This window comes from Bos javanicus, chromosome 12 (genome assembly GCF_032452875.1).
Source record: "Bos javanicus breed banteng chromosome 12, ARS-OSU_banteng_1.0, whole genome shotgun sequence".
NCBI lineage: Eukaryota > Metazoa > Chordata > Mammalia > Artiodactyla > Bovidae > Bos > Bos javanicus.
Window position 1 is genome coordinate 24,346,771 of NC_083879.1, and position 25,764 is coordinate 24,372,534.

Below are 25,764 nucleotides of genomic sequence, written 5' to 3' on the forward strand. Positions count from 1 at the left end.
CACTGTTTATAATAGCCAGGACATGGAAGCAACCTAGATGTCCATCAGCAGACGAATGCATAAGAAAGCTGTGGTACATATACACAATGGAGTATTACTCAGCCATTAAAAAAAATACATTTGAATCAGTTCTAATGAGGTGGATGAAACTGGAGCCTATTATACAGAGTGAAGTAAGCCAGAAAGAAAAACACCAATACAGTATACTAACGCATATATATGAAATTTAGAAAGATGGTAATGACAATCCTGTATGCAAGACAGCAAAAGAGACACAGATGTATAGAACAGTCTTTTGGACTCTGTGGGAGAGGGAGGGGGGATGATTTGGGAAAATGGCATTAAAACATGTATAATATCATATAAGAAATGAATCGCCAGGCCAGGTTCGATGCAGGATACAGGAAGCTTGGGGCTGGTGCACTGGGATGACCCAGAGGGATGGTATGGGAGGGAGGTGGGAGGGGGTTCAGGATGGGGAACACGTGTACACCCATGGCGGATGCATGTTGATGTATTGGCAAAACCAATACAATATTGTAAAGTAAAAAATAATAATAATAATAAATTTAAAAAAGAAAATCAATAAGGAAATGCTTAAATAAAATGTGATAATCCATTGAATATATTAAAAAAAAAAAAAAAAGAAATGAGCGTATGATCCCTGAGCAACTAAGCGTGCATGCTTGCAAAGGTAGCCTAATACTATAATTTTATTGCCTTAAATGAGTGCCAACTTCCCCATTGAAATCTGTCTATTCAATGAAGACACTTTAAGATACTAGAATTTACTGTTAACCCATAGAACCCAAACACTTTTGATTCATTTTGAACAAAAAAGAAAATGATCAGATTGTCTTCTGGGGGTCAGAAGCGAGATAGGTTAAGGTTATTGGGAAATTTGAAAAAATTAAAGGTTCTAGCATCCAATTCCAGTACTCTTGCCTGGAAAATCCCATGAATGGAGGAGCCTGGTAGGCTGCTGTCCATGGGGTCGCTAAGAGTCGGACACGACTGAGCAACTTCACTTTCACTTTTCACTTTCATGCATTGGAGAAGGAAATGGCAACCCACTCCAGTGTTCTTGCCTGGAGAATCCCAGGGACTGGGGAGCCTGGTGGGCTGCCATTTATGGGGTCGCACAGAGTCGGATATGACTGAAGCAACTTAGCAGCAGCAGCAGCAGCCACTCTCTTAGATTTTTCCCTGGTTATACCACCCATGTTCTTCCCAGATACATACGTGATGGAGGCTGACAGCCCCTGATGTATGATAGGAAGTAGTAGGATTAAGAGAAACCTATAAATCAGTCAGTACTTGCCACAGCCTCGTTTCCAAACCATCTGAGCAGGAAGGTCTGTTTGGACCAGAATTAGATTTGGCCCACACAGGACCCTTAAATCAGCCATTGAAAACCAAATGTGGAATTTCCTTTCAGGTCCAAAATATTGATGTCATATTTTCACCACAAGAATAAACCCAAAATAATCTGAAGCAATTTTCTTCCATCTGAGGGAGGAAAATAGGGTGTAGAAATTCTGCCCAGCTGACTCAAAGTGAATAGTTCAGAAGCAATTGCCAAATATCCAACTCAAAGGGGATATTTAAATTGATTGAGGAACCCCATTCCTTGATAACCAACGTTTTGGGATTGAAACACCAACAAAATAGCAAAGCCTTTGTTTTTCCATTTTGAAAAGGTAAATGAGACTTTTAAGTCAAATAAATTTTTTCACATCTTAAATGTTTGGTGGGTACTATTGACCAACGGTGTAGGAGGTGAGTTTTACTGCTGGTGTTTTTTAATTCCCAAGTTTCCATGATTGCATACTTTAGTCATTTGGCAATGAGAACATTAGAAGTCTTGTCAAAGGTCTGCTTCTTCCTTTCCTGTTTGTATGAATTGCAACTTTTGTTTCTGGTGAGAACAAAGGGGTGTGTCAGGGGAGGTGTCTCCCTGTGTATGTCTACCTTTCACTTGTCCTAAAAACAATACAAAAAAAAAATATCTTTTGGTTTTCTGACAGTCTCTGCAGCTCAGAAACTTCCATTAAGAGACCCTGCCTCTTTTGAGATATTCTATTACCTCCTGGCTATGTTTTCCAGCAGGTTCCCCAACAAAGCACAAAGGGAACAGGTAGGGCTGCCTTCAGATGCAGGTGATCAGCTGCGAAAGAACTCCTCTCTGGTGATCAGAGCAAGGACAGCAGACACTTTGACTTTAGATACTCCATTGATAAGCAGCTCCTTCCAAAGGACATGAAGTAGGCAATCTTTCTTAGCCATCAATTCTGCTAAGAAGATCACTTAACTTGTCTATATCCCCTTAGGTGGATATAGGGGATATCACCTGTATCACCTAAGGGGATATAGACAAGTAGACAGGACTTATAGATAAGTTAGGTGACTGCACTTTATTTCTCACTTAAAATACTTTAACTATCAATATGTTTGGAATGAAGTTATTTTTTAATATAAGTTTATTTTAATTGGAGGCTAATTACTTTACAATATTGTATTGGTTTTGCCTGGAATGAATTTCTGTATGATTCTATATGCGTGCGTGCTCAGTGGCTTCAGTCCTGTCCGACTCTTTGAGATCCCATGGACTGTGCTTCACCAGGCTCCTCTATTCATGGGATTCTCCAGGCAAGAATACTGGTTTGGGTTGCCATACCCTCCTCCAGGGGATGTTCCCCACCCAGGGATTGAACCTGGGTCTCCTGAGTCTCCTGCACTGCAGGTGGGTGTTTTTTTTTGTTTTTTTTTTTAAACCATTAGCTCCACCTGGGAAGCCCATGACTCAGTCTAGCTTTTCACAAAGACAGGTTGTCTGATGAGGCGGGTCCCTCACCATATGCAGGCTGGAGGGATCTCTCTCTGGCCACACTGTCTCTGATAGGACTTAGTCCTAAATACTTTTGCTACCAGTCTGTGTGTGTGTGTGTGTGTGTGTGTGTGTGCTCAGTCGTGTCTGACTTTTTCTGACATCATGGATTTGTAGCCTGCCAGACTCCCCTGTCCATGGAATTCTCCAGGCAAGAATACTGGAGTGTGTTGCCATTTTCTATTCCTGGGGATCCTCCCAACCCAGGGATCAAACCTGTGTCTCTTGCATCTCCTGAATTAGCAGGCAGATTCTTTATCACTGTGTGACCCACCTTCTGCAATCAGGGGGCCTTGGTGAACACTGCCTGCTTGTACCCCACAAGTGGAGAATCAATACTTCCAGATTCACAGAATTTCTCTCAGAACTCAAGAATCAAGGCTCCAAGGCGGGGAAAAGACAAAAGCAAACAATTTGACCAAAGAAACAGCATTCCAATGTCAAACACATCTAGGGGTGGGGCGTTGTAGTTTAGATTTGTGTAACAGAAATGAACTAGTGTTTACTGAATACTGGCTGGCCTTTGTCTAGCATGTTAGAAGATCCATCCTTACCGAAAAAGCACTTGTGTGCAGAAGTGACCAGAGGATTTTCTCAAGAGTGGGGAGAAGAGAACAGGGTATTTTCTGGGCAGTGCTATAGTCACAGGGGAGCTTTCCATTCTTCTAAGTTTGGTTTGCATACAACAGTGATTTCAGAGGACTGAGGAGAAGAAATGGGAGACAGCCAGTCATTAAGCCTACTAATTCTTTGTTTCTTTTTACTGCTTCTCAACAGAGTGTTGGGAGTGGTTGATTTAGAAAGTTTGCATTTAGAATACAAAAGCTCTCTTCCTAAAGCACACTGCTACTGCTAAGTCGCTTCAGTCGTGTCCGACTCTGTGTGACCCCATAGATGGCAGTCCACCAGGCTCTCCCGTCCCTGGGATTCTCCAGGCAAGAACACTGGAGTGGGTTGCCATTTCCTACTCCAATGCATGAAAGTGAAAACTCAAAGTGAAGTCACTCAGTCATGTCCGACTCTTAGCGACCCTATGGACTGCAGCCTACCAGGCTTCTCCATCCATGGGATTTCCCAGGCAAGAGTGCTGGAGTGGGGTACCATCGCCTTCTCTGAAAGCATGCTAGATAATATCAAACATTTCTGAGAAGTATTCTTTTTTAACCCTTGCAAAAAACTAACCCACAAGAATGAGGATGTGCTTTCCCAAAGCTTGTTCTTGCTGACCTATTGCTCTCATTCATTCTCAAATGCTAACCACATACAACTCAAGATTTCAGTGGATTTTACCTATAAATTATCATACTATCTTGGTCCATTTTTAAGGAGAAACAGACTTGGTTAAATTACTCTTTCAAAGTTGATTCTTATAGTTTAAATGTTTGTGAAAGTTCTCAGTTGAAAGTTTTTCTCTTTCTCTTTTTTTCTCTTTTTGGTTTTTGCTTTCTTTTTTTTTTTTTTTTAAGTGACTTTACCGTTAGTTCATTTCATTGCTTCCCTGAGGGAAATGATGCTCTTATATTTTAAAGATGCTGGTCAAAGGTTGGAAATGTTCTCTCCTGTTTTCTTTCCAGCTGGCTGCTTCCAGAATAGATTGCAATCCACAGTGAACCCACAAATGCCTTTTTTTCAGATTAGACTGCTACTTTAATAAAAAATTTTTAAAAGCCACTACCAAAAAATTTTTACTAAAAAGATATATGATTATTGAAATGCTGATATAAGTACTCATGCCTTATAAAATTTGAAAAATAAAAATGCTATTACACACATATTCATTGAAATGGAGAGAAATAAAATTGGAATACATAGCTCCTGTCATTTGTGGGAAAAGAAGAAAATCCCAATTAGTAACTATGTGAAAATCTCACCCGAAAGCTTTTATTTGACAGCTGATTTAAAATATATATAACGGGAGACAGAAGCAGAGCTCTCCCTGGTTCTTTGGACCTTGAAACTGAAAATTTTTAAGGAGAAAACTCTCCGTTTTTTTCCCCCAAATGTGACAATAGACTCAATTGTTTCCTACAATTCAAACAAGAAACTATTGCCTAGAGACTCAGCCAAGCCAATGCTTTTATATATGTTCAGTGAAGTTCGTGTGCCAAGATTACTAAACAATTAGCACTTTTTCCCTGGTGTGTCATCTGCACATATGCATGCAATGTATACATATGGATGTATGCAGAATGAAAGCCATCTTTGTGTGAGTAGAAAGTTCCTTTCTAGTGACTCCAAGTTTAATAAAATGTCATCTGCAGCAAAATATCTGGAATGAGCCATATAAAAATCAAAAGGGTATATTTTCTCAGGTGCTTCGGCTGAGGAGAAAAAGCGCTCTTTCTAAATGTCCAGTGATGTATAGCATAGAGTCAAGAGCTTAAATAATCCCAAACCTCTGATAGTATCATTGTGAAATGTCATGCTCTCATGAAAACGCTGCTGAATGTAATTGCCAAAAGCTGACTACGCTCAGGATGAACTGTTGTTCAGAATACGCATATTCTTTTCTAAAGCTGAAATATAAAAACATAAAACTACTATAAAATGTACGGAATGGAATACCACTTTCTCAGTGGGCTCCATCAGCTTGAAGTTTCTGGAGAAACAGTATTTTGCCAGCTTTGGACTCCCTGTTAAATGTATTTCTTCATTTTTATTATTGTTGTAGTTTTCAGGATTTTTTTTCCTATCTAATAGTGGGTACTTCTTCTTAGTATTTTTATATCATCCTTTTTGTTTTCTAATCATTCTCCAGACAGTCTGATCATTACCAACTACCACTGAGATTCCAATTAGTTCATGATTGCATCATGAAAAGCCTGCTTTCTTGACCTATTTGAGGGCATTATTTATAATTTAAAATACTTCCTCAGTTCCCTAATTAGAGCCTCAGATTCCCCCATCTGACCCTTTGCCCTTGCAGCACTGCTGTGTCTAATAGTCTGCAAAAGGGAGCATTCGTCAGTATGAGACGTACTGAGCTTTCTCGACGGTGTCTTTCCATTGTGCAGACATTTTCTTTACTAAAATGACTGGCTCACCACAGCTAAACACACTCATATGGCCTGCCCCAAGGGCTGCCTTTAATAAATAGGCCAAATGAAACACTGAAAATGTCTGTACAGAAAGAACACTAATGTGCACTTTTTAGAAAATGACTGGAGTGTGGTTTTCTTGAAAATAATAGTGCTACAGAAAGACAGATACAGAGAGAAACCAGGCCTATTTTCATGGCTGGCCAGGTCTCCATAGAGACACTCGCTGACCCCATTAATCCATTCCTTCCTTTCACAGTAGAAGAAATTTGATCTGGATCACATGACCACTCAAAGACGAGCTTTTGTCCTTTTTGCAGATAGGATGGGGCACGTGACCTAATTCTTACTGATAGGATGTCTGCCACTTGAAGAGGGGAGACATGTCATCCCATTCCTCCCCACTCCACCCCGGGACCTGGAAGAGGCGTGGAAAACTGCGAGGATGACGACACACTGCAGAGATGGTACAGCCGCAGAACATCTCCCGGGTCTCTGGAAACCCAGCGAATTGCTCTCCTCCAGCTTTTACAGGCTGGAGAAGCGAGTGGCAAATCCACTCTAGTACTTTTGCCTGGAGAATTCCATGGACAGAGGAGGCTGGTGGGCTACAGTCCATGGGGCCGCAGAGAGTCAGACACAACTGAGCAACTAATACTAATTTTACAGGAGAGAGAAATGAAACACAATTTTGTGTCAGACGCTGTTATTTTGGGCCCATGGTATAAGTAGCTGAAGCTATGTGCTCATTCTTTCTGTGAACTGCCATGTTTTACATGCTAGACTTCAGATGTCTTGGGAACCGCTGGGCACATAGCTCTGATAACTTTATGTTCTTATTGCTCTAAGGAAGAACTTATACTTTTCACTAAACCAGCTAACTTTAATTTTGAAATCTTTAAAATCCTGGCTCCAGTGCTACCCTCTGGAAGCTCTTCATGGAGGACACAAGAAACAAGGAGCTGGAAATGGGCGAGGGGCAGAGGATGGGTGCCGGGCCAGAGTCCGTTCACAGACATAATCAACAGAACCAAGGTTGGACATGTTAATAAGCTTTACTAGGGAGAAGAGTCAAGGCCTCTTGACTAACCCTGGTACAGGGATAATTCTCCTGCGATCATCACATCTCTCATGTGATTTTGCCTATCACATGTATTTTAAAAAAACTATCAGAAACTAAATATCAAGTGTATACACCTGGGCAATTTTTTTTTTTTTTTGCACTTCCCTTTTCTTAACTTTCCAGCTACTCATTTCCCTTCGTCAGCTCTTTGTTTGCTACCCAACAAGTGAATATCTCTTCCACTGAAAAACTAGTTCCAGGACTCATGAGCCATGATTGCTGGGTCTGTGCTTTCTCTCACTTCATCTTTTGGGGAATGAGACAGAGAGTGGTTGTAATTTTATTTTGAATTTCTCAAATCCATTACTGTCTCTACCACTGGCTCACTAAGGGGTCAGTGTTTCACTGCCAATAATGTTCTATTTATTTGTCACACCCCTGGGTGACTTTTAAGTTGATTCTTCATTAGGCATCAGAGTATGAGAGTGTTACATAGAATAACAGCTTCTTACTATTTAAACCGTCATCTAGTCCAACCTCACAATGAGAACAAAAGACTCACAGCTAGTTACTAGCTGTGCATTTCAGCAGATTACGTAACGTCACTTTCTCACTTACAGGTCCAAATAAATATCTACGTTATTCTGTTAATTGTTTCAATAAGAGTAGTAATGACAGTCAATGATGTTAGTGCTTGATATGGTTATTGTTGTTAACAGAGTTAAGTCTTCTCTTGATTTCTTACAATAGAGACTCTCTCACATCCTTCACAGAGGTTAAAATAGTTCGGTTACTCTCAGGGTTAAAGCAAAAACTCATTCTCTGTAACTTTATCCGTCTGCCCTAGACCTTCCCGCAGGGCTTGGAGAATGAATCTACTCTGTCCACATGATACTGATCCTTCCCAGCAAAACTTTTCATCCCTCAAGCTGAAGATTTCCAGTGACTCTAATATTCTCAGATGAGATGGAGATTCCAGTGTTTTTCACAAAGCTGGCCTTTCTCCTCCAAATGATACTCAGTGTCCTGTGTTCCTTCTAGAGTACCCAGACCCACAGCACACAGCTCAAGTACAGTGACCTGATTTGCACTTTTGATGGGGGGCAGTGAGCACCTGGGCTTCCCTAGTGGTTCAGTGGGAAAGAATCCACCTGCTAATGCAGGAGACATGGGTTCAATCCCTGAGCCAGGAAGATCCTCTGGAAAAGGAAATGGCAACTCATTCCGGTATTCTGGAAAATCCCAAGGACAGAGGAGCCTGGCAGGCTACAGTCCATGGGGTTGCAAAGAGTTGGACATGACTTAGCAACTAAACAATTGAACAAATACCAGTATGCTCTCAAAAAAAAAAAAAAAAAAAAATCTCAAGCAGAGATAAATCTTATTCATGAGAGGGATATTTTTGTCCAAGCTTCTATCCTGAAATTTTACTCCTTGCTTCTCATTCATCTGAACTTAATCACTTTGCTGGGATTCAGAGAAGAGGATTATCAAACAGATTAAGTATCCACGTATTGTTGTAGGTTCAGGAGTTTACATGAAGGCTGAACTTGAGCAATGCCTTGTTTTTCTCATTTGTGAAAGTCCTGCACTATTTATTCCACTTGATTAATCGCAATGAAAATATGAATGGTGAACCACTGTATACATGCTAAACATTATTGATAATAGTAAGAAAACTGTTCTTTTCTCATTATTTCTCATCTTTTCTGAGTCATTCTGCTTACAAAATGAGAATTAAAATATAGAATTATTTGAGGATCCATTGATGTAATATGTGTGCAATAGTGTAACACAATTCTTGGCACACACTGGTTACTCCATGTGAATTTTGTAATGTACAGTTGATGAATTCTGGCTCCCAAAATGATGCAGTCATTGTACCCACTGCATAAATGTAGATCATTCTGCAATATCTCCTTGTGGTGTTTTTAAGGAGGTAAAACACTAAATCTGAAAATAGGTCACCTGGAAACTATCACTCACATGATGGAAGAGTTAGATGCACCAAATTATTTTCCTTGAAATGAATGACTAAGGCAGTCTCCTCCTTCCTCTGACCATTAACAGCCACTGTTCCTTTAAGCATCACTCAGACACCAATCCATAAGGGAAACTGATTGAAATAAGATATATTGTCCTTTAGGTAGAAATATCGAGACACAACTTAATCAATAGCACCTTGATTCTACAAAAAAGATAATCCATCTCTCCTGTTCAAAGAACTTGTTCTTCTCTTTTTGTTTGTTTGTTTTGTTTTATTTATTTTTTTTAAATTTTATTTTATTTTTAAACTTTACCATATTGTATCAGTTTTGCCAAATATCGAAATGAATCCACCACAGATATACTAATGATAATAACTGAAGCTAGCCCATGGCTTAACCTGATTGAACAGCTCACTGTATCTCTTGACTCCTTTTTAAGTACAGAGGGTGCAGACAACCATATAAATTCACTCTGTCCAATCCAGTATCCAATGTCTATTTGACGATTGTGACGGGTTTTTTTTTTTTTTTATGGTGTCAATTATATTTTTAGGCCTCAACTATATTCCCTTATACAATCCATATGCAGTTATTTTAAATTTTTAAAAAGACTTTTTTCTGGTACAGTAAAAAAAAAAAAAAGCTTTTTAATTAAACTTACAGGATTTTTCCATCATGAACTGCCTCAAATTCTGAGCTTAACAGAAAAAAAATGCTGTGAGAAAAAGTTTAGAAGTCAAATTGACCTGCACCATTTCAGTTTCCAACTTTTCCTTCATCACACTGGAAAGCAACATTTACTCTTATTCCTTTACTATACATAATGTGACCACTTGTGTCTGATTCTTTGTGACCTCATGGACTATAGCCCATCAGACTCCTCCATCCATAGGATTTTCTAGGCAAGAGTGCTAGAGTGGGTCGCCCTTTCCTTCTCCAGGGGATGTTCCTGACCCAGGGATCGAACCTGGGTCTCCCACATTGCAGGCAGATGCTTTACTGTCTGAGCCACCAGAGAATCCCCTGACCATAAGCTACATCTGTTCTTAAAGATGTTCAAGTGTCACCTAAGTCTCCATTCTCTACTCCCCTTCTTGTCTCTCAACTGTAACAATCTCATAACTGCATTGGAGGGAAAAACAAGACTATCAACTCGAAACATCTTCAACTGTCCATTTCAAACTAGTTTTCCTCATTTGTTTATTCATTCATTCAAGAAGAACCTCAGTTATTTTATCAGATATGTTGTTGAGTATCTGGTTAGTTTAGGATATAAAAAAATTTCACAATCTAAACATACAGTAAAGGAACCTTAAATAAATTTTCAAGAAATTATGGTCTTTCAGAAGGTCCTCAGATATACACCAGAGGGTAAAGAGTGTCAGAAAGAGAGATACAGTTAAAGCCACTAAAGAGAGAGGAGCAAAGACTTGAAAGCTCATAGCCAGTCTCGGATGGACCCTGTGTGATCTGGGCCTCCACTCTAGTGATGATTTGGGTGGGGGAGGAATGTAAAGGGGGAGATTTCCCAGGAGAAAGGTAGAATTTGAACAAGGAAATAGAGGTAGAAAATCGCACAAAATTGAACAAGGAAATGGAGGTAGAAAATCACACAAAATGTGCAGAGATATTATAATTAATATAATTTAAACTGACTTGACTAATTCAGAGGAAATCTAAAGGAGAAGAGTGAGAGGAAAAACTAAAAAGACAGATTTGAGTCTTTATCAGACTGGTTTGTACACATTTTTAAAATTTGGAAATGGTGAGCCATTGATGGTTTTTTCAGAAGGCCAGAGATCAGGAACACCAATCTGACAGCTGTATCTATGATGAACTGGAAGAGGAAAACTGAAGTGAGAGATAGCTTGGATATTCAACGGCCTAAAATGGCAACCCACTCCAGTGTTCTTGCCTAGAGAATCCCATGGACAGAGGAGCCTGGTGGGCTGCCGTCTATGGGGTCGCACAGAGTCGGACACGACTGAAGCGCCTTAGCAGCAGCAGCAAACAGTAAACAAAAGGACCCTGAAAGAGGCAATAGGAATAGAGTCGCAGAAAGAGATGGAGATAAGAGAAATGTAGAAGAGGTAGGACCTTGCAACTAACCAGATATGGCAAATGAGAGAGCATGAGGAGAGAGAAAGTATACTCCCATTCTAAACCAAGGTTATACATTTTTAAAAATTAATTAATTTATTTTAATTGGAGGCTAATTACTTTACAATACTGTAGTGATTCTTGCCTTTCAGTTCAGTTCAGTCGCTCAGTCGTGTCTGACTCTTTGTGACACCATGAATCGCAGCACGCCAGGCCTCCCTGTCCATCACCAACTCCTGAAGTCCACCCAAACCCATGTCTATTGAGACAGTGATGCCATCCAACCATCTCATCCTCTGTCATCCCCTTCTCCTCCTGCCCTCAATCTTTCCCAGCATCAGGGTCTTTTCCAATGAGTCAGCTCTTTGCATCAGGTGGCCAAAGTATTAGAGTTTCAGCTTCAACATCAGTCCTTCCAATGAACACCCAGGACTGATCTCTTTTAGGATGGATTCTTGCCTTACATTGACATGAATCAGCCATGGGTGTACATGTGTCCCCCATCCTAAAGTTATCTTTTTAAATTTATTTCGTGGATAACATTGATGTTCATTTATATTCTATTCTAATTTATATATAGAAAAGGAAGTTGTTGAAATTCTCAAAAGGATTGGTAAAGAGAAAGGTGATTTTAAAAATGATATAGAAATTAACTGAGCCAAGGTGATGTGACAGTCATGATAAAAATAAAATGCAGATAAATTCCTTAGAGTACAATAGTTTTCTTAGGGTATAATATATGCTAGTTTTCTTAGGGCATAATATATGTTTATTATTATAAACTCTGAAAAGAGGAGTTTTGTTTACTGTATGAGTAATAATGAAAAAGAAGAAACATATAAGAGACAATGAGCTTCAAATAAATATTCAATGTGTATGTGACTGAGTCAAACCAATGATGCAGAATTGATTCTAGGCTTAATTTTCAGCTTTTATACTCAGAAGCCAAATGCTAAAAATAAGTAAAACATAGATATAAATTAAATAAAACATAATAAAAATTAAAACATCATATTATTTATTTAAAAATACTAAATTAAGCATTGTATTCTTTACAAACACTACACTTTGATGATTTCAATTCTTTTGATTTTTGTTCTCATTGACATCTACACACCACTATATATAGGTAACTAGTAAGAACCCACTTTTAGTACAGGGGACTCTACTCAATACTCTGTAATGGCCTATAAGAGAAAAGAATCTGAAAAAAGAGTGGATATATGTATATGTATAACTGATTCACTTTGCTATACACCTGAAAGGATCACAGCATTGTAAATCAACTACATTCAAATCAAAATATTAAATATGAATAAAAGGAATTTAGCAGACCAAAACTAGTACTGCTGTATAGCACAGAGAGCTATTTTCAATATCCTGTGATAAATCATAATTGAAAAGAACATGAACGAGGATAAAACTGAGTCACTTTGCCATAAAGCAGAAATTAACACAATGTTATAAACCAACTATACTTGAATGAAACAAATCTTGAAAAATAATGTAGGAATTTTGGGCACACTGAACTGTGAACAATGAAAAGTCCATATTCAGCTGCATTTGTGTGTAAAAGAAAAGTGACTGCTACTCACTCAGTCATGTCCAACTGTTTGTGACCCCAGGGACTGTACCCTGCCAAGCTCCTCTGTCCGTGGAATTCTCCTGGCAAGAATACTGGGGTGAGTAGCCATTTCCTTCTCCAGGAGATCTTCCCAACCCAGAAATGGAACCAGATCTCCTATATTGCAGGCAGATTCTTTACCATTTGAGTCACCTCATTTATACTTAAACCATTCCTCAATCATACTTAAAAATAAGGAACAGTTCAGTTCAGTTGCTCAGTCGTGTCCAACTCTGCGACTCCATGAATCTCAGCATGCTAGGCCTCACTGTCCATAACCAACTCCCGGAGTTCACCCAAACTCTTGTCAATCGAGTCGGTGATGCCATCCAGCCATCTCATCCTCTGTCATCCTCTTCTCCTCCTGCCCCCAATCCCTCCCAGCATCAGGGTCTTTTCCAATGAGTCAACTCTTCACATGAGGTGGCCAAAGTTTTGAAGTTTTTAGCCTCATCATCAGTCCTTCCAACACCTCATCATCAGTCCTTCCAATGAACATCCTTTCAGGTGTATAGCAAAGTGAATCAGTTATACATATACATATATCCACTCTTTTTTCAGATTCTTTTCTCTTATAGGACTGGTCTCCTTTAGGATGGACTGGTTGGATCTCCTTGCAATCCAAAGGACTCTCAAGAGTCTTCTCCAACACCAGAGTTCAAAAGTGTCAATTCTTCAGCACTCAGCTTTCTTCACAGTGCCACTCTAACATCCATACATGACCACAGGAAAAACCATAGCCTTGACTGGAAGGACCTTTGTTGTCAAAGTAATGTCTCTGCTTTTGAGTATGCTATTTAGGTTGGTCATAACTTTCCTTCCAAGGAGTAAGCGTCTTTTAATTTCATGGCTGCAGTCACCATCTGCAGTGATTTTGGAGCCCCCCAAAATAAAGTCTGACACTGTTTCCACTGTTTCCCCATCTATTTCCCATGAAGTGAATGGACCAGATGCCATAATCTTCGTTTTCTGAATGTTGAGCTTTAAGCCAACTTTCTCACTCTCCTCTTTCACTTTCATCAAGAGGCTCTTTAGTTCCTCTTCACTTTCTGCCATAAGGGTGGTATCATCTGCATGTCTGAAGTTATTGAGATTTCTCCCAGCAATCTTGATTACAGCTTGTGCTCTTTCCAGCCCAGCATTTCTCATGATGTATTCTTCATGTAAGTTAAATAAGCAGGGTGACAATATACAGCCTTGACATACTCCTTTTCCTATTTGGAACCAGTCTGTTGTTTCATGTCCAGTTCTAACTGTTGCTTCCTGACCTGCATATAGGTTTCTCAAGAGGCAGCTCAGGTGGTCTGGTATTGCCATCTCTTGAAGAATTTTCCACAGTTTATTGTGATCCACACAGTCAAAGGGTTTGGCATAGTCAATAAAGCAGAAATAGATGTTTTTCTGGAACTCTCTTGCTTTTTCAATGATCCAGCAGATGTTGGCAATTTGATCTTTGGTTTCTCTGCCTTTTCTAAAACAAGCTTGAACATCTGGAAGTTCACAGTTCATGTATTTCTGAAGCCTGGCTTGGAGAATTTTGAGCATTACTTTACTAGTGTGAGATGAGTGCAATTGTGCAGTAGTTTGAGCATTCTTTGGCATTGCCTTTCTTTGTGGTTGGAATGAAAACTGACCTTTTCCAGTCCTGTGGTCACTGCTGAGTTTTCCAGATTTGCAGGCATATTGAGTGCAGCACTTTCACAGCATCATCTTTTAGGATTTGAAATAGCTCAACTGGAATTCCATCACATCCATTAGGTTTGTTCAAATGTGGTCCACTGGAGAAGGGAATGGCAAACCACTTCATTATTCTTGCCTTGAGAACCCCATGAACAGTTTGAAAAGGCAAAATGATAGGATACTGAAACAGGAACTTCCCAGGTCGGTAGGTACCCAATATGCTACTGGAGATCAATGGAGAAATAACTCCAGAAAGAATGAAGGGATGGAGCCAAAGCAAAAACAATACCCAGTTGTGGATGTGACTGGTGATAGAAGCAAGGTCTGATGCTATAAAGAGCAGTATTGCACAGGAACCTGGAATGTTAGGTCCATGAATCAAGGCAAATGGAAGTGGTCAAACAGGAGATGGCAAGAGTGAACGTCGACATTCTAGGAATCAGCAAACTAAAATGGACTGGAATGGGTGAATTTAACTCAGATGACCATTATATCTACTACTGTGGGCAAGAATCCCTTAGAAGAAATGGAGTAGCCATCATGGTCAACAAAAGAGTCTGAAATGCAGTACTTGGATGCAATCTCAAAAACGACAGAATGCTCTCTGTTCATTTCCAAGGCAAACCATTCAATATCACAGTGATCCAAGCCTATGCCCCAACCAGTAACACTGAAGAAGCTGAAGTTGACCGGTTCTATGAAGACCTACAAGACCTTTTAGAACTAACACCCAAAAAAGATGTCTTTTTCATTATAGGGGACTGGAATGCAAAAGTAGGAAGTCAAGAAACACCTGAAGTAACAGGCAAATTTGGCCTTCAAGTACGGAATAAAGCAGGGCAAAGGCTAATAGAGTTTTGCCAAGAGAACGCACTGGTCATAGCAAACACCCTCTTCCAAGGAACAGTAGGCCCCCACATACGCACTGAAGGTCTAACAAAGTGAACTTCATTGGTGGGTATCTTCCAGAAAGAAGGCAGTAAGATAAAACTTGCTGACTGCAGTGATCTTTAATGCCAGGGCTGACATGTAAAGATTGTTCTGTATTTGGAGAGATTCGGAAATGGAAGATTCTGAGAAGACAAATTGAGAATGAAACAGAAGTAGAGTGAAACAAAATAATATGCAAAAAAAAAAAAAAAACCAGGGCTCAATATTCTGAATTCGTATACCTTATAAAATGAATATAAAAAATGTTTCTAATGTAGATCTAAATATAAATTAAATTATTATAGCTACATACTTAGAGAATTATAAAAATTCAACACCAGAAGTGATCTTATAAGCACTCTGTCATGACGCTTGATGGACAAAAAGTTGTTGCTGAGGAATGGGAAAATGTCAATCTTTTCTCCCTCTCTGGTTTTCTTGTTAACAATATCAGCATCATTAAAATCCACCTTATTTCTAAATTGCAGCAGTCTGTACTTTAATAGAAAGAGCAAAGATGACCTAAATATGAACTAATCCTCTGGGATGTGGAGATCAAGCCCATTTCATTATTATATTGATTGTGGGTGTCTCTAATGATTCAACTGGGGTTCCCTGGTGGCTCAGTGGTAAAAAAAAAAAAAAAGACATCTGAAATGCAGGAGCCCCAGGAGACTCGTGTTTGATCCCTGGGCTGAGAAGATCCCCTGGAGAAGAACATGGCAACCCACTCCAGTATTCTTGCCTGGAAAATCCCAAGGACAGAGGAGCCTGGCAGGCTACAGTCCATAGGGTTGCAAAGAGTCAGACAGGGCTGAAGGGACTTAGCACACACGCACACACACTTGCACTAATGATTCAACAGTAAGTCTCTCTCTTGGCTTCTGTGCATTGTCCAGGGCTCTGAGTCTCTCTTTTCCACCCTCCGCCTGTGCATTGCTCACGTAACATGTTATCTGGGCCCAGAGATCTGGCAGGTTTTGAGCAAGGGCCTTTGCTGCAGCTTATGAGTATGTACGTTGTTAATTTACTAGATCAAAGAATGGAAAAACCTACAGGCCATACCCTATGTTCCGCATCAAAAGCAAGTACATAAGAATGGAGTATGATGAGTTAGAAACAGCACTGACTGCACTCATCTCATTAAAGCACTGTGAACTGACAAAAGAGATTAAGTGGAAAATTCTTCCCAAGGAGAAAAAGGATACTGGGGAGTACAAATACCTAAGATAGAAGGAAATCCAAATATTCATTTAGAATTAGGATTTGTTGTTGTTTAGTTGCTAAGTCCTGTTAGACTCTTTTGAGATCCCACAGACTGTAGCCCCCAGGCTCTTCTGTCCATGGGACTTTCCAAGCAAGAATACTGGAGGGGGTTGCCATTCTCTTCTCCAGGGGATCTTCCTGACCCAGGGATTAAACCCACGTCTCCTGCATTGGCAGGTAGATTCTTTACCACTGAGCCACCAGAAAAGCCCAGAACTAGGATAGGCACTTAAAAAAAAAAAAAAAAAAGATGTGTTCTAGATATATTTATCAAAAATTAGGTGAAAATGACTTGTAGTTACTTATCATTAGTTAAAATTTCAAATAGCAGCACTCTTAATTACTAAACTCTGTGACAATGAAGTAGTTTTAGAAATGATGTGCTTTTCCATTATTTACAATTCAGGGCATCATTAAGAATAGCATATTTGGACAATGACAACTGGATCTGGTCATGATATTTTTGCCAAATTTGGTGACACCACAACATAAATTAGACTTGATGTGTGATTATTGTAAAGGTCTTCTCTTTCCCCCCACTTTATTTCTGTTTAAACAGCTGTGGCAAAGGAGAATAAAAATGTGTAAACAATTTATCCTAGAACACTTGTAGGAAATCTTTCTTAATGTTGGCTGCGTTTTTCTGCTCATTTGTCCTGTGAAATGCAATAGCAACATTGGATAGAGAACTACATGTGTCAGTACTATTTTAGCCATTACGCCTTAGGTATTCGATTTTCTCATTTGAAATCCATGTTATTATGTGCATTCGTGGCATGGCACTCCTGTGAGCAATCACCACTGGATGTCTACAATAGGCTTATAATGAGACACATATTTGTGGTTAGCACAATAATTGTTTTTTTCCAACTGAAGTCACAGTCTCCTTTTTCAGATCTCTAGGCTGAAAAAAGTCATGCTTTCTCCAAACAGCCTGGATAATCCTAAGACACATCCCCATATGTTGACAGCAGATTGTTTAGATAAATGCAGATCTTATAAGTGTTTTTGAATAATCAGTGTATACGATGAGTAAGTGAATGAGACACTGCCTCTACTATTTTTAAAAAGTAATAAAAGGTGTATATGTCCGCAAATTTCCACCATAATTATATGACAAAACAATGCTTTTTCAAGTTGAAAGGTCTAAAATATCAATAGCAAAACACAAACAATTTAATTTAAAATTTTTAATTAAAAATTCAGATCAGAGGATCTGAATAGACATTTTTTTTTTTAAAGTAAGACATAGAGATGGCCAACAGACACAAAAAAAGATACTCAACATCACTAATCATCAGGGAAATGTACATTAGAACACAACAGGCTGGGAGAAAACATATGCAAAGCATACATCTGATGAAGAACTGTTATCCAAAAATTATAAAGACTTAAAATCAGATTGTTGTCATACTGTTGAGTTTTAAAAGTTCTTCATTTTACCAAAGAAGATATACAAATGGAAAATAAGCATGTGAAAAGATTCTCCACATTATATATCATCAGTTCAGTTCAGTCACTCATTCGTGTCTGACTCTTTGTGACACCGTGAATTGCAGCACGCCAGGCCTCCCTGTCCATCACCAACTCCCGGAGTCCACCCAAACCCATGTCCATTGAGTCGGTGATGCTATCTAACCATCTCATGCTCTGTTGTCCCCTTCTCCTTCTGTCCTCAATATTTCCCAGCATCAGAGTCTTGTCAAATGAGTCAGCTCTTCGCATCAGGTGGCTAAAGTATTGGAGTTTCAGCTTCAACATCAGTCCTCCCAATGAACACCCAGGACTGATCTCCTTTAGGATGGACTGGTTGGATGTCCTTGCAGTCCAAGGGACTCGAAAGAGTCTTCTCCAACACCACAGTTCAAAAGCATCAATTCTTCAGCGCTCAGCCTTCTTCACAGTCCAACTCTCATATCCATACATGACTACTGGAAAAACCATAGCCTTGACTAGATGAACCTTTGTTGGCAAAGTAATGTCTCTGCTTTTTAAAATGCTGTCTAGGTTGGTCATAACTTTCATCAGGGACATGCAAATAGAAACAATAAGATACCACTACACCCCAGTGAGAATGGCTGATGTCCAAAACACTGACAATACCAAATGCTGGTAAGGAAGTAGAGCAACAGGAACTCTCATACATTGCTCTTAGGAATGGAAAATAGTACCGCCATATTGGAAGACAGTTTCACAGTTTCTTACAAAACTAAATATACTCTTACCATAAAATACAACAGTCGTATTCTTTGGCATTTACCCAAAGGAACTGAAAACTTATATCCACACAAAAATCTGCACAAGGGTGTTTATAGCAATTTTACTCATAATCGTCAAAACTTGGAAGCAACAAAGATGTTCTTTAACAGATGAATGGATAATAAACTGTGGTACAACCAGACAATGGGAATGTTAGCACTACAAAGAAATGAGATCTCAAGCTATGAAAAGACATGGAGGAACATTAAATGAATATTACAAAATGAAAGAAGTCTACCCGAAAAGTCTACATACTGTATGATTCCAATTTTCAGACATTCTAGAAAAAGTAGACTATGACAACAGTAAAAAGATCAGCAGTTGCCAGGCTTTGGGGAAGGAAAAGTAATGAATTCGGTAGATCACAGAGGATTTTAAGGACAGTGAAAATACTTCCTTTGAAAGTATAATGGTAGAATCATGTCATTAGACACTTATCCAGATCCATAGAATATATATCAAAGGTGAACTATAATATAAACCATGGACTTGGGGTGATTATGCTTCATCAATGAAATTTCATCATTTAATAAATGCCCCACTCTGGTGGGGGATGGTGAAAATGGTGGAAGCTATGCATGTATAGGGGCAAGGATTATTTGGGAAATCCTGGAATGTCCTCTCAATTTTAAGGTGCTCTAAAAATATAAAGTTTAAGAAAAAATAAAGATAGGGCTCCTGTCTCCTAGTCTCGGTGAGAGAGAAGTAGTCTAACTTCCAAAGCACCGATTAGCAAACACAGATGGCCTGATCACATAGACCACCCTCTTCAACATCCTCTAGTATGTTCTCAGTTGCTTACACCAGTGCTTAAAAACTCTCCTGCCCAGGACTTCGCTGGTGGGCAGTGGTTAAGAATCTACCTTGCAATGCAGGGGATGTGGGTTCAATTCCTGGTTGAGGAACTAAGATGCCACATGCCATGGAGCAACTAGAGAGTCCCTGTACCACAAGGAAAGATCCTGCATGACACAACAAAGATCCTTCATGCTGCAAATAAGAACAGACACAAAGAAATAGATATTAAAAAAAAAAAAAACTCTCCTGCCTTTTAAATACCATAAATTACTGCTACTGGTTCTTTTAAATATAACTAAAATGATTTTGGAAATACCAGACATTTTATAGCATATTGGATACAACATATAGACAAAGTTTTGTGTAATCTCTTTCAAAATTTATGTGTGTAAATTCGGTGTAAGCTGTGAAGTAGCTAGGAAATATTTTACTAATTGCGTGATAAAATAATAATACAGATTTCTTCAGTTATTTAATTGACCAAATAATACAATTTAGTCAATTAAGTTTTTCCATAAGATATTTAACAGTTCCTAAAGCCTATGAACAAAACTTAAAATTTAAGCTACGTGCCACATTGCTTAATTTTTAGTTACACATATATTCTCTTCTTTAAATAAAAAAGCAATATTTGTTCTTGATTTAAAAAAAAAAAAAAACTCTGCTTTTTGTTTCAGTGGAGTTGAATTTACACTCTGTCTTCTTTTCCAGTAGTCTTAAATAACATCTCCCTTGCCTGTTTAACTGTTCAGTGCAATTTTACATTGACAGATCTCATACAATCTTCCCTCCATGGTTAGGGGTAACCCTTGCTAAGTACTGGTCAAGGATCTGACATCAATCCTATCTTGAATATAAGGAATTTAAGAAAGCCTAGTTCAATAACTCACATGAGTCAGCTATAGGCTTCCTTTGACCACACAGTTTTTGAAATGGAGGCTCTACCTTGCTTTTGAAATTACACCCCACTTAGTTTCCATCCTGTGAACTATGTCTTGTGGCTTCTCTAAGAAAGACTTCTTGCCCTACAATCTTCCTATTACTCCATATCTCCAACTTGCCATTTTTTAATCCCACTAGGAACTAGATCCCAGCTCATGCACCTTATAATTGCTATGTGACCACACCTAGAGGGACCTTTACTTGTTTGCCTGACACCAAAAGCCTCAGAACCATTTTCTGCTGCTTTGCCTACTTAGAAACGTCAGAGAGCCTACTGCCGGGGTTGTTCCTTAATAGCATTGTCATATGCTCTGTAGTTGTTATTTGTCCTGCTAAACTGCAGTACCCCTGGAGAAGGAAACAGCAATCCACTCCAGTATGCTTGCCTAGAGAATCCTATGGACAGAGGAGCTTGGCAGGCTATATAGTCCATGGGGTCACAAGAGTTGGACACAACTAAGCAACTAAACCACCACCCCATCAAATTTCAGTACTGTTCACTTAGGTCTTGTTAGGTGGGTGCCTAAGTCCCTGCCCTATCTCATGAGTGGCCCTAGATTCCCAGGGTGTGCTGTCCACTGGTCCAGCCTGACCCAAGGCCCCTCTCAAATGACAACTCAAGGCCATATCTATTCTGAGACAAAATGTTGTCCTAACTGCTAACACAGGGAATGGAGATTTAGATTCAGGTGGTGTCTGTGTTTTGTTTCAAGCTATAGTGTGCAAATCATGCTTTAATATGTTGTGGTTTGTTTAAAAAATCAACATAGGCATGTCATTTCAGAATAAGTTATGTTTTATGGTTCTATATTCAATTTAGACATTTTATTTTTTATTCATTTTTGGCACATCAACTGAGAATATTATGTTTTGGAATGCCTATAGAATTCTTTGGAGGATAAAATGAAATTACATAAAAAGCTTCCCAAATGTTAAAAAAATATTTAATTTCCAAAGAAAATAGCAAATGTAGGTGAGATTAGGGAGGCATCTGGGGCTCCTAGAAATCAAGTAACAGTACTGGACACAAATCTCTTTCAGCTGGTAAGTACACTAGGGCATAGAGATAGGAACTCAACAGACATAATAAAGGGAATAAAATCTTGCTATTTTTTTTAGATTTCTGCTTCAACTTGGTCTGCCCTTAAAGGAAGAAACAATTTCTTGTTTCTTCATAGGCTGCACAGACTTCCCAAGGAAAATTTTCACTTTCTCAGAGGATCATCGATGGATGTGCTCTTTTTTGGGGGGGAGGGGAAGAAGTAGTTCTTTATTATTTTTTTTTAAACTTTACAAAATTGTATTAGTTTTGCCAAATATCAAAATGAATCCGCCACAGGTATACATGTGTTTCCCATCCTGAACCCTCCTGTTTCCTCCCTCCCATACCATCCCTCTGGGTCGTCCCAGTGCACTAGCCCCAAGCATCCAGTATCATGCATTGAACCTGGACTGGCAACTCGTTTCATACATGATATTTTACATGTTTCAATGCCATTCTCCCAAATCTTCCCACCCTCTCCCTCTCCCACAGAGTCCATAAGACTGTTCTATACATCAGTGTCTCTTTTGCTGTCTCGTACACAGGGTTATTGTTACCATCTTTCTAAATTCCATATATATGTGTTAGTATACTGTATTGGTATTTTTCTTTCTGGCTTACTTCACTCTGTAAAATAGGCTCCAGTTTCATCCACCTCATTAGAACTGCTTCAAATGTATTCTTTTTAATGGCTGAGTAATACTCCATTGTGGGCATCTAGGTTGCTTCCATGTCTTGGCTATTATAAACAGTGCTGCGATGAACATTGGGGTACACGTGTCTCTTTCCCTTCTGGTTTCCTCAGTGTGTATGCCCAGCAGTGGGGTTGCTGGATCATAAGGCAGTTCTATTTCCAGTTTTTTAAGGAATCTCCACACTGTTCTCCATAGTGGCTGTACTACTTTGCATTCCCACCAACAGTGTAAGAGGGTTCCCTTTTCTCCACACCCTCTCCAGCATTTATTACTTGTAGACTTTTGGATCGCAGCCATTCTGACTGGTGTGAAATTGTACCTCATAGTGGTTTTGATTTGCATTTCTCTGATAATGAGTGATGTTGAGCATCTTTTCATGTGTTAGCCATCTGTATGTCTTCTTTGGAGAAATGTCTATTTAGTTCTTTGGCCCATTTTTTGATTGGGTCATTTATTTTTCTGGAGTTGAGCTGTAGGAGTTGCTTGTATATTTTTGAGATTAGTTGTTTGTCAGTTGCTTCATTTGCTATTATTTTCTCCCATTCTGAAGGCTGTCTTTTCACCTTGCTAATAGTTTCCTTCGATGTGCAGAAGCTTTTAAGGTTAATTAGGTCCCATTTGTTTATTTTTGCTTTTATTTCCAATATTCTGGGAGGTGAGTCATAGAGGATCCTGCTGTGATGTATGTCGGAGAGTGTTTTGCCTATGTTCTCCTCTAGGAGTTTTATAGTTTCTGGTCTTACGTTGAGATCTTTAATCCATTTTGAGTTTATTTTTGTGTATGGTGTTAGAAAGTGGTCCAGTTTCATTCTTTTACAAGTGGTTGACCAGATTTCCCAGCACCACTTGTTAAAGAGATTGTCTTTAATCCATTGTATATTCTTGCTTCCTTTGTCAAAGATAAGGTGTCCATATGTGCGTGGATTTAGCAGATGAATGGATAAGTAAGCTGTGGTACATATACACAATGGAGTATTACTCAGCCATTAAAAAGAATACATTTGAATCAGTTCTAATGAGGTGGATGAAACTGGAGCCTATTATACAGAGTGAAGTAAGCCAGAAGGAAAAACATAAATACAGTATACTAACGCATATATATGGAATTTAGAAAGATGGTAACAATAACCCGGTGTACGAGACAGCAAAAGAGACACTGATGTATAGAATAGTCTTATGGACTCTGTGGGAGAGGGAGAGGGTGGGAAGATTTGGGAGAATGGCAATGAAACATGTAAAATATCATGTAGGAAACGAGTTGCCAGTCCAGGTTCGATGCACGATGCTGGATGCTTGGGGCTGGTGCACTGGGACGGCCCAGGGGGATGGTATGGGGAGGGAGGAGGGAGGAGGGTTCGGGATGGGGAACACATGTATACCTGTGGCGGATTCATTTTGATATTTGGCAAAACTAATACAATTATGTAAAGTTTAAAAATAAAATAAAATTAGGGAAAAAAAAAAATACTCCATTGTGTATATTTACCATAGCTTTCTTATCCATTCATCTGCTGATGGACATCTAGGTTGCTTCCATGTCCTGGCTATTATAAACAGTGCTGCGATGAACATTGGGGTACACGTGTCTCTTTCCCTACCACTGCTGGGCATACACACTGAGGAAACCAGAATGGATGTGCTCTTGAGTATCAACTTATAACATGGCCAAAACCATTCCTCCTGTTCTCCAGAGTGAACACTGAATTCATTGAATTATTTTTGTAAACAACTTGGTCAAAGCACAACAGTGTTTGTGGAGGACTCTTTTCTACAAAAGTGTAGTTAGGCTTTCCTAAGTGATCCCTCCCACCTTTACCCACATTAGTAAGAATATATGTTCTAAGGTGAGAGCGAGCTTATGTTATTTGCAGAATTCATTCCGCGAAGATCATCTCTTAAAATCCAATGGTATTCAGACACGTTGGGCTGCTGCTGATAAGTCGCTTCAGTCGTGTCTGACTCTGTGCAATCCCATAGACGGCAGCCCACCAGGCTCCCCCATCCCTGGGATTCTCCAGGCAAGAACACTGGAGTGGGTTGCCATTGCCTTCTCCAGGGCATGAAAGTGAAAAGTGAAAGTGAAGTCGCTCAGTCGTGTCCGACTCCTAGCAACCCCATGGACTGCAGCCTACCAGGCTCCTCTGTCCATGGGATTTTCCAGGCAAGAGTACTGGAGCATGTCTAGTCAATTCTTACTCAGCAATTGTACTCCCCAGGGGACATTTTTCAGTATTGGAGACTTTTCATTGTTACAAAGGCAGACAGTATGGGGATTATTACTTGCATATAGTGGGTAGAAACTAGGGTTATTGCTAAATACCATACAGTGCTTAGGAGAACAATCTAAAGAGGAATTATCTAGTCGAAAATGTCAATAGTGCAGAGGTTGAGAAATGTTGGACCAGGCAAATGGAGTTCTTACTGCTTAAGAGCTAAGAAGCCTACTGAAAGAGTTTACACCAAGATGAGAAAGAACCAGAGGGGACGGGAGAAAGTAAGTATAGTGTTACATGCTATGCTTGTTTCCAACATAGTCCCCTCCTTCCTTGATAGCATCCCTGTGTCCTGGAGAAAGCAGCCACTGGAAGTAACAATGTCAAAATTTCTCATGAAAACATCAATGCATCAGCATGATTTGGGAACACCTTCCCCAACATGAAGCACAGAAGAGAGAATGAGGTAGGCTTTCACTTTCTGCAATGATAGAAAGCATAGTACTTGGAAAATTTCCACTTCTGTCAAGATGGAGTAGCCCCTTTTCTCCAAGGTCCTCCTTCTTAAAACTAGAATCCCTGGATATAGCTCAACAAACAAGTATAGGAAGACGTTAAAAGGAAAAAAAAAAAAGGAAATCTGACAGCCTAGGGACCCCAGAGTTCAGTTCAGTCCAGTTCAGTGGCTCAGTCGTGTCCAACTCTTTGTGACCCCATGGACTGAAGCACACCAGGCCTCCCTGTCCATCACCAACTCCCGGAGTTTACTCAAACTCATATCCATTGAGTTGGTGATGTCATCCAACCACCTCATCCTCTGTCATCCCCTTCTCCTCCCTCCTTCAATCTTTCCCAGCATTAGGGTCTTTTCAAATGAGTCAGTTCTTCACATCAGGTGGCCAAAGTATTAGAGTTTCAGCTTCAACATCAGTCCTTCCAATTAACACTCAGGACTGATATCCTTTAGGATGGACTGGTTGGATCTCCTTGCAGTCCAAGGGATTCTCAAGAGTCTTCTGTAACACCACAGTTTAAAAGCATCAATTCTTCCATGCTCAGCTGTCTTTATAATCCAACTCTCACATCCATACATGACCACTGGAAAAACCATAGCTTTGACTAGATGGACCTTTGTTGGCAAAATAATGTCTCTGCTTTTTAATATGCTGTCTAGGTTGGTCATAACATTTCTTCCAAGGAGTAAGCATCTTTTAATTTCATGGCTGCGGTCACCTCTGC